This window comes from Hyperoodon ampullatus (assembly GCF_949752795.1).
Source record: "Hyperoodon ampullatus genome assembly, chromosome: 10".
Taxonomy (NCBI): domain Eukaryota; kingdom Metazoa; phylum Chordata; class Mammalia; order Artiodactyla; family Ziphiidae; genus Hyperoodon; species Hyperoodon ampullatus.
The window spans coordinates 74413367-74421104 of record NC_136923.1 but is presented as its reverse complement, the minus strand read 5'-3'; the positions used below and the strand labels follow the sequence as shown (position 1 = coordinate 74421104).

Sequence of the window (7738 nt, the reverse complement as noted above, 5' to 3'; positions counted from 1 at the left end):
GAGCAGGGCTGCTATTTGTTGTGGTGCGTGGGCTTCTCATTGCGGTGGCTTCTCTTGCTGCGGAGCACAGGCTCTAGGCGCGTGGGCTTCAGTAGTTGTGGCTCAAAAGCTCTAGAGTGCAGGCTCAGTAGTTGTGGCTCATGGGATTAGTTGCTTGGCGGCATGTGGGATCTTCTCGGACCAGGGCTCGAACCGGTGTCCCCTGCATTGGCAGGCGGATTCTTAACCACTGTGCCACCAGGGAAGCCCCTGGAGTTCAATATTTTTATTTATTGATCGATGGATTGAAATTTTAAGGTCAGTTTATTAAGTTTAATGATGAAAGCTGTCAGAAAATTGTTCTCCTGAAAATTATTTTTTCTTATGAATAAAGAAAAGAAAATCAACACACACTCTAAGCATAGACACAGATGCTGCGGCAGTCAAGCCTCTCTAAGATGAGGATGGTTCACTAGTTGGTCAAGTCACTCTGTGGTCAGCAGGATTGTAGTCTGGATCATCCACCTCATCCAGTAGCTCCAAATCATTCATTTCCTGGACCAACGACTCATCTACCTCCACGCTGTGTCCAGCATCCTCCTAGAACTGGATATTGCATGTGTCAAGATTATGATCTGTTTCAAACAGCTGTTTCCCACTTAATTTAGTTTCTCCTGCTTGTTCCTTTTAATTCATTTCTTTTTAACTTCCAAGAGTTCTGCATCAAACTTGGCCTTCCAACTTAAGAAATTCTTAATGGTAACAAGAGTGTCTTCAAATAATTCCTTTTCTGCTTCTGCTTCTTTTGTTTCTTTTCTCCTTCTCTTCCAGTTTTTATCTGATCTACCATGTCACTTAAATTTTCTTGCACAGCTGTAACTAAAGTAAAGCTCGTCACCATACCAAGGTTTTCTCTGTTTGTAATACTAATAATTTTTAAATGTCTGAGACATCATTATCTTCTAGGTTTCCCTGGGAGAGTATTTCCTAGAAGGGAGCTTCATCTGGGTGCTTTTCCCTATATGTAAACTTGAGGATAGTCTAGACAGTTTCATCATTTTCTCCAGCCTCAGGTGTCACAGTAATGGTGAAGTTGGTTGGGTTTTCTGATAATACTTAGCTAAAACACTACTGAAGGAGAAAGTGGTATCAGGAGAGTTCATTTCTATTTTGGAAGACCAGTTGTTAGTAGGGTTGGATCAATGTATAATCAAGCTCTGAATGAGTCAGGATAGATGGACTCCAGAGCCCCCAGTTGCTCTGTTCCTCTTGATAATCTGTCATTGTGGCCCTCACTGCTGCCCATGGATTGTGCAGACACCCAGTCTGCCAGGCAGGCACAGGTGCAAAGTCCCTAGCTGGGAAGCCTGGGGCCCAAAGTCAGGCCAGGCCTGCTGAGCAACGTATGGTTACTTTTTAAGGTAAAATTTATATACAATGAAATACACAAATCTTAATTGTACCATTTGATGAATTTTGGCAAATGTCATCCCATGAGTTTCAATATATAGTATACTCTCTGTCATTCAGTTCTTCTGCTTTCTAATTTTCACTATGATTTTTTCTTTGATCTATCAGTTTTTATTTTGTTAATGACTGATTTCTTTATACAGCCAATACAATAGTAGGCTTATACTGATGAAAAAACAGATGCAATCACTACGTGGGTCTATCCATCTGAGTTTAGTTATTTGAAGGATACAGGAGGATGTCAGCACAAGCAGGAAGCATAGCATATAGATCAATTCTAACAATTTCCTGGACAGAAGGAAGAGTGGTTTTCCAGACCCCCAAATCCTAATAGATAGGGTTGCCAGATTTAGTAAATAAAAATACAGTATTTTATCTGATAATCCTACAAACAAGAAACAACAATTCTAGATAATAACTCTTAAATGAGTGAACGTCGTATCATTCTTTCTGGATGGCTAACTGCCCCTCTCCTGGCCCAGCGTAATGTGTGCAAGGCTGGAGTCATTGCACACTGGAGCTAGTCTGGATATGCGCCAGCAATTCCGTCATCTATGCCAGTTGCCCTCGTTAATATCAGACTTAAAAAATATACAACAGGATTAAGCAGTTGAGTCAAGTATAGTATGTACACAGGCATGAACACAGATTAATGTTAAAAATATAGTGGATATAATCAACCTCCACCTACATCTTCAGCTCCCTTTCTCACTTTTCTTCTTTTTCTCTGCCCTCCAGTCACACTGGCCTTCTGTGTGGTCCTTGAAATCACTATGGTTTCTCCTGCCACAGGGCCTTTGCATATGGCAGAGCTTCCCAAACCTTATGTCAGGAATGTGTTACAGGTGTGTCAAGAAATGATTCCTCTCAGCCCTGGAGTGAGGATGGGTGGAGACTGAGTAGGTGGTTGGAGTGGACAGAGCCAAAGACGATGAAAAAGGTAAATGTAGGGAAACACTGGATGGGGGTTCTCTCTGCCTAGAAGGCTTTACTCTCCACTTCTACCTCCTACTTACCTTCAGATCTCAGTCAAACATCACTTCTCAGGGAAGCCCCCCTAACCCCTCTAACCATGTCAGATCTCCTTACTATATGTTCTCAGGCCATCCTGTGCCCTTTCTTCATTGTACTTATCACAGTTGTAATTTTATATTTATTTATGTCTTCTCAGCTTGACCTTAAGTTTTATGAGAGCAGGGACTGTGTATTCATATAGTTGTTGCATCTAGCGATAGTCTGTTCTTTTTCATTATTATAAGGTATTCCACTGTATGAATCTACTATAATGTATTCATCCTACAGCTGAAATTTTTACTTTTATAAATAATGCCGCGAGAACATTTTTGTATATCTTTTTTATCGTGCTAAAACATACATAATATTGACCGTTTTAACCATTTTTAAGTGTACAATTCAGTGGCATTAAGTACATTCACAATGTTGTACAACTATCACCACTATCCATTTCCAGAACTTTTTCTGTACATATGTTTTTGATGCACATATGTGCATATTTCTGATGAGCATACATTTAGGAAATGCTGGATCATAGTGTATATATTCAACTTTAAAAAATATTGCCAAACAGTTTTCCAAAGTGGTAGTAATAATTTACATGCCCACCAGCCCTGTATGACAGTTCCCATGGCTCTATGCCCTTGCTTACACCTGGTACTAGTGATCATTTAAATTTTAATTATTCTAGTAAATGTGCAGCATATATTTTTCCATTTCTCTGATAACTAAGACAGTTTAGCACCTTATCATATACTTAATGATCATTTAGACAATAAAAAGGGCTAAAGAAACAGAGAGAAGACAAAACTATAACTTACGAAATTTGAAGCTCAAGTAGTATTATTTGTGTGCTAGCAAGCAATTTACGTTTCTAAACTTATGTCTCTCATTGATCAAATTCCACCCAACAGGGCAATATCTCTCTCACACTTCCACATTGCACATATGAATTTATGTCTTAAAAAACAAACAAAAGGGCTTCCCTGGTGGCGCAGTGGTTGAGAGTCTGCCTGCCAATGCAGGGGACTCAGGTTCATGCCCCGGTCCGGGAGGATCCCACATGCCGCGGAGCGGCTGGGCCCGTGAGCCATGGCTGCTGAGCCTGCGCGTCCGGAGCCTGTGCTCCGCAACGGGAGAGGCCACAACAGTGAGAGGCCCGCATACCGCAAAAAAAAAAAAAAACAAAAAAAAAAAACCCTTTATTGTCACTTTAGTGGGGTTTAGGGACTTAACAGTGACAAATGTATGGATTGAACCCACCATGTTTAACATAATATCATATTTTCTAATTGGTTATTACTGATGTATAGGGTATCACACTATTGCCATTCCACTCACCGAGCAGGGAGTGCCTAGGCTCAATTCTCATCTAAAGACTGTCAAAATTTTTGTCCCACCCTCTTGGCACACAGCTTTCCATAAGGCTATAGCCCCAAGCAGAAGGTTGGCAATAGTTTTGTTCGAATGCATGTAGGGGCAGGGGTGTCCTTGGCTTCAAGCTGAAAACCTGGCCCTTGTCCCCCACCTTCTAGGAGGCAGTTATATCTCCATCTACAGGAGCCAAATCTCTGACTGCTACCCTTGCTTCCAGACTTCTTTCAAAGCCCGGGGGGTCTGTGGCTTCAGCAAATTCACAGGGGTGTTCATGTTTTAAAGCTTAGATCTCTTTACCCTTTTCAAGTTTTATCTGTCATTGCTCTATGTCTGCTACATGGGGTGTGTGTGTGTGTGTGTGTGTGTGTGTGTGTGTGTGTGTGTATCTGTCTGTCTGTCTGTGATAGCCTTAAGCCATTTCACCATTTTCATCAGTCTAGTTAAGAGTTTATTGAATTGATGACAGACAAGAGTTGTGACAGGATGTTTAATTGGATTCTCCCTGTTTTCTGCGGAGTTTCTGCAAAGGCCTCAAAAGCAGGAAGTAAACAATAGATGCCAGGTAACCTCTTCCCCCATCCACCTCAAAGGGAGATGGGAAGAGGTTGTGAACCAGTCTGCCAGCATTACTAATTATCCACAGAGTCAATACAAGAGAATGAGAATTGTGTTGGGGAGTTACCTGTGAGCTCTATATTTCCTCTCTCACCATTCTAGGGAGGGACAGGGGTTTTTTCCTTTGCCTAAAGCCAAGTGAGATAGAGGCCTCCACTAGCACCTCTCAGAATGTTTGGCTTATATCTCCTGGGGTTTGGAAGTCCATAGGGACTAATGTTCTAACTCCCACCTGAGGTAGTCCAGATGCAAGGTGCTGGCTGACCAGCTTCCCTAGGATGGTGAGTAAGGTGGGTGGCATGGAGAGCGAGCTGCACTGCCCTTGCCAGCAAGGCAAAGATGCATGAGTTGTCCTGTGGGCCAAGTGTATCTAGAAGGAAACCAACTTGGAGTCATTTAAAAAGGGTCCTTCCCATGAGGGATACCCAGAGAGGAAAGGGACCTCAGGAGAATATGTTTTATGTGGGATGAACCTCCAGAAGGCCAAGAAGTTGGGGGGAGAGGAGTCATAGGCAGTCAACCAGAGGAGAGGCATTGCCTAGGCCCCAGCAAGAGGGTCATTAAAAATCCCACAAAGGTGACACACACAAGAGAGAAAGAGCCAACATTTGTGAGTCCTCCATGTCCATAGGGAACCAACTTCTGAAGATAATAGTATCCTGCACCAATTGGAAAAAACTGTGCCCCTTTCCCCTAATCCCTTCTTCTCCTCACCAAACCCTGGGGGAGGGGGGTTCATAAATAGCAGCTGGCCAGCAGGAGAGGAGGAGTAAACTCTGAGCAGTAAAGGCAGGGATGTGGAGAAGCTCCTCACACCTTCCTTTATCACAGCAAGCGTCACACCTGAAGCAGGCAAGAGATGGGGGAAGGGAGATCCTTTAGCTTGAATGAAGTTTAGAGTTGAGTTATGTTTAGGGCAGGTATGAAGGGGAAGCAAGACAGTTTTCCAATTATATACCATGGAGTCCAGCTCCCTTGATAAAAATAGTTATTGAATATTAGAGAAGGATTGAGGAGGAAAAGTTGATACAGAGTATAACTAACGCTGATTTACACTGTATGTACTCCAAGTATCTATACATACCTATTCACATTTTCTTCATATTTACTTAGATCCCACCAAAAGCATGGGTAACCAAAACTCATATACAGGTTAATAAAGACAGAGTATACACCTCTGGCAGAGTTTGCATTGGTATTCTGCTCTACACAGTCACTCAGGACCCAGGCTGACAGGCTGCACCATCTGGAACACGTAGCTTCCTCTGTTGCCACAGCAAGAGAAGAAAGAGCATCTTATAACTCGTCTTTCCTGATTGCCTGGAAGTGATACAAGGTGCTTCCATTCACAGCTTGTAGTGATTAGAAATAGTCATAAGACTCCCCTTTCTGAAATGGGGAAGGAAGCGTTGTCCTTGTGCCCAGCATGAGAGCAGCCCCAGATATCGGTGAGCCCTGGTAATGTCTCCTAGATCTCCTAATCCCACCAACCCAGAGATGACTAAAATCAACTTCCATGACATTTTACATGGCAGCTTCACTTACAGAGGCTGTCACCTTTCTCTGACAGGGCTTTTATGCTGCTGAGCTGGTGTATCCGAATCTCTGATTGCAGGTCTCTGCTGCACAGGACACATTATGAAATACGTTTTTAGACTGTTTGGAAACCTTGTACATAACTCATATTTTCTGGTTAAGAGCTATCACTTTCTCAGATTGTTTACTTTCTTCTACTTTTACCATCAATCCTGGTAGTTTTCTTTTCACAAAGAAATCACATTAAAAATTTTTTTCTTTATTGTCCAATTACACAGTCAAAATAAAACAACGGAATTGGATTGAGATGTGGATAATGGGCATTTAGCAGTGTTCATTCATTAGTTGATAACTCATTTCCTCACGATGACTTCCCAGTATACAGATAATCCCAATTCATGTTTCAAATAAAATTGGCTATCCATCTGTAAAAAAAATAATCTCAGATCTTAATTTAATGGATTATGTGAGGATTCATACAAAAAACTCCTTGTAAACTGAATATGGGTTAACAAAATATATGGAAGAATATATTAAGAAACTTGACACGATGGCCTTCTTAAGCGACAAAATCCAAAAGTCAGGAATTGGTAATTCAAATGCCTGTAGGGAGCAAGCAAGTAATGTTGAGTGAAGAAAGCTGAGTGTGAGACCAATCAAATTGTAAAAAATTTATTTTTACTGAGCTATGACATAAGCAAAAGCCATTATACAAACATGTGACACTGGATACTTTTTAAATTTAATATGAAGAAATGGAAATTAGGAAATGGAAATCTTGGGGAATTCCCTGGAGGTCCAGTGGTTAGGACTCCGTGCTTTCACTGCGAGGTTGGGGTTCAATCCCTGGTCTGGGAACTAAGATTCTGCAAGCTCAGAAGAGAGGCCAAAAAAAAAAAAAAAAGAAAGAAAAAGAAAATGGAAAATTTTTATAATTAATTTTTTCTTTGTCCTGCCTTTGCTTTGCAATCTCATACCAATTTCGGGTTTTGTGTTTCCAGTTGATACATGAAAACTGTCAAGCCAATACTTTATTTTGAAGAGTTTCACTGGTCAGGGTCAACATTTTTTTTTCAGGTTTTGACCATTGCTTTTCTTTTACGTGTTGTCTTTTTTTTTTGACTTTTGTACTTAGCATGCAGGACCCTGAGACTGGGGACTACCACTACAGCCAGGCGTCCAGGAAAATTCTAGTCGCAGACTGGAGGTTCCAAATCTCTCGCAAAAACTATCCAGGCCTCCTATCTGTCACGATGTGGACCCCTAGCGGTGAGTGACCTTCCCCGTAAGTATTCTGGGTTAGACAGCGACAATTCTACTCGGATGCCTGCTTTGAGTTGGATTCTCGCTCCCGAATCCGCCCCCATTCCGCACTTCCCCATCCTCAATTTCAACCTCTAAGAAAACAGGCAAACGGGAAAGTAAGCTAACTGTTGGCCGTCATGCGGCTTCTATGGGATCCGGGACTTCTTTGGTCGCTCTTGCCGGGGTGCGTAACTTCCAACATAACCTAACGCTTTGCGGGTTATTTATATTCCCATCATTTATAACCATTTATTGTCCCCACGTAAATTAATACGGTTGGGGGTAGGGAAAAGGCACAGATGCTTCCGCCCCCTCGAAGCCAGCAGCGTCCCAAGGCCTGGAGCATCCCCGGAAGACCCGGCTCCACTCCCGCTAATCCCTTCCCTTCCGCCAGGCCCAACCGGCGCGGAGCTATCGGGGTCACGTGGTCGCCGGGGGAGGG

At 42.4% G+C, this 7738-nt stretch overlaps 1 pseudogene across 1 annotated transcript; it reads right to left on the bottom strand.

The window, feature by feature from the left end:
* Positions 1-459: 459 nt before the first annotated feature.
* Positions 460-880, bottom strand: LOC307058952 (RWD domain-containing protein 1-like; annotated as a pseudogene). Its single transcript has one exon. The product of its transcript is annotated as an RWD domain-containing protein 1-like (transcript).
* Between the last annotated feature and the right edge of the window lie 6858 nt (positions 881-7738).